Genomic DNA, 2,041 nt, shown 5'->3' with positions numbered 1-2,041 from the left:
TGGATCGAGGTTTTCAGAAAACTGACAAATTGAATGACCATTATTATACAAATTTGCTCCATCTATTATGTGAATAAGTACACAGCCCCCGTGTAGGAAAGCTGCTAAAATGTAAATTTCCACTAAATGACCTGTAATTTTAAGATGAACCCAAATTTCCTATACCGAACTTCAGTATCGGAAATGTTGACTTGTTGGCAAGCGGCACTTGTTGACAGGCGGCCGACCCGCCAATACACGATCTTTTAAAAAAGAAAAACCGTTTATAAAAACAAGAGCTGACAAAATAACGTCAGCAACAGACAGATCTCACTAAGCGTTTGGCGCACGCACGCGGACATGAGAGGGCTCGTGCTGGCTCGTGCTCCACACGCCCAGAGCTCCAGCGCGGTTGTAGCACGTGCAGAAAGACTAAAGCCTTGTTCAGAAAAATAGTGGGTTGTGTGTATGTTTATACAGCCTAGAACTTGGTCTGCCTCACAGGGGCGACGAGTCACCCAGCTGTAGATGAGCAATTTAGCCAGTGCAGTACAACCGCTAGCCTGGGGTCTTTAACGTGCATCACGCAGTGGTGATACACGACCGCACGCCGGTACGATGCTCATCCAGATCGAAACGCTCAGGGGTGGGGATTGAACCCAAAACCCCTGGGTTCTGCAGCGGCCTGGTTCAGACAGTTGCGTTTTACTGCGTTTTTAGTGCGTTGCGGCAGCGAGAAACCAGGACATCTCTGCTGCTTATATCGCGTGCCAAGATAATTCCTTGAATTGGATTGCACGCTTCATACGAAGCACACATGTGCCGGTGACTCGCTTTCGGTTCTTGACGCAGCACAGTCAAACGAAATCAAACGCAACTGTCTGAACCAGGCTTAAGTTCCCTCGATGCATTGCGGCAGCGGTGGCGTCATTAAACTGGCTGGTGAGATCGGTCTATTATATGCGCGAGCAAGCTCGAGCCGTCTTCTTTCGTTCCCTTTAGTGTAATAATGGTCAAGATTCCGATTCAGAGGAACCGCCGTCCGAGTCCGACAGGAAGGCTTGTAGCTCACTCCACGAAGAGCTGCGGAGCAACCTTTCAGGTTTTATTTGCGCTGCCCTTCCGTTATGCACGATATACTTTCCTGTGGCGCACACGGAACAGCGAACACATTTTTTTATGGACCGGCGTCTACATCTCCAACCACGAAATCTTCGAGTGAAGCGCGAACGAATGCCTTCTGTCTGCTACCACTAACACAACAAATGCCATAATATTGGGAGGAAGAAAATGAACAGTGCCCGGTTACTGTAAACCACGGTGTAAACCATGCGCAAACATTAATAAAAAGGCGTTTCAACTGGCGAACGGCGGCACACGGTAACACACGAATCAGAGACGACCCAAGCAAACATTTCCTTAACCGGCCGCAGAAGCTACAGCGGCGCCCCATGCAAGGTCAGCTCAGAGCCGTTTATACTGAGATATAAACGGCTCTGGGTCAGCTTTCGTAAAGCCACCCGAAACTTATTTTTAGAGGTGTGCGAATAATGGTTCGAATCAAATAGCGCAGCGTCATTCTTAGCATCAGCACTGCAAAAAGAACCAGTAGGTCTTGGTTTCCCCTGATGCTGTGAAGCCTATAAACATCGGTCACATCGAAAGACGTTTTAATGAACAGCGACATTTGAGCGAATCAACGTTATAGCAGATAACGGGGCGCGCGTTTAACTACCCCCTAGCGCTGCGATTACAACGCTTCGCGGCGACAGTCTGCGGCGGCCCATTACAAAAATGTGAACCCACTTGGCCCACCCGTAAACGCCGATTCGCGGCGGCTGACTATTCGCTAAAGTGTCACTTCTAAATAAATGTCATCTCTTTTTGGATTTCAATGTAGGGGGATAGCGCGAACGCAGTCCCCCACTACCAAAAATTGCATGCCCCATCTGTCCCAGTTTGGGATAGTGGCAGGGGTCAGCACAGCCGAGGTGCAATGGCCGCGCCTCTCCCTGGAGGCACCTCCTCGTTGATCAAGGTAGCCCCGGCACCAGGTAAGTAT

The 2,041-nt window shown here is 49.4% G+C and overlaps 1 non-coding gene across 1 annotated transcript; it reads right to left on the bottom strand.

Annotated features, from left to right (window-relative positions):
- Nucleotides 1-1,877: 1,877 nt before the first annotated feature.
- Nucleotides 1,878-2,041, bottom strand: LOC8027711. The gene has a single exon (XR_003919232.2). It is a non-coding gene; the product is annotated as a U1 spliceosomal RNA (small nuclear RNA).

This window comes from Ixodes scapularis, unplaced genomic scaffold (genome assembly GCF_016920785.2).
Source record: "Ixodes scapularis isolate PalLabHiFi unplaced genomic scaffold, ASM1692078v2 PGA_scaffold13__105_contigs__length_92229423, whole genome shotgun sequence".
Lineage (NCBI taxonomy): Eukaryota > Metazoa > Arthropoda > Arachnida > Ixodida > Ixodidae > Ixodes > Ixodes scapularis.
The sequence above is the reverse complement of the archived record's forward strand: the minus strand, read 5'-3'. Positions and strand labels throughout refer to the sequence as shown.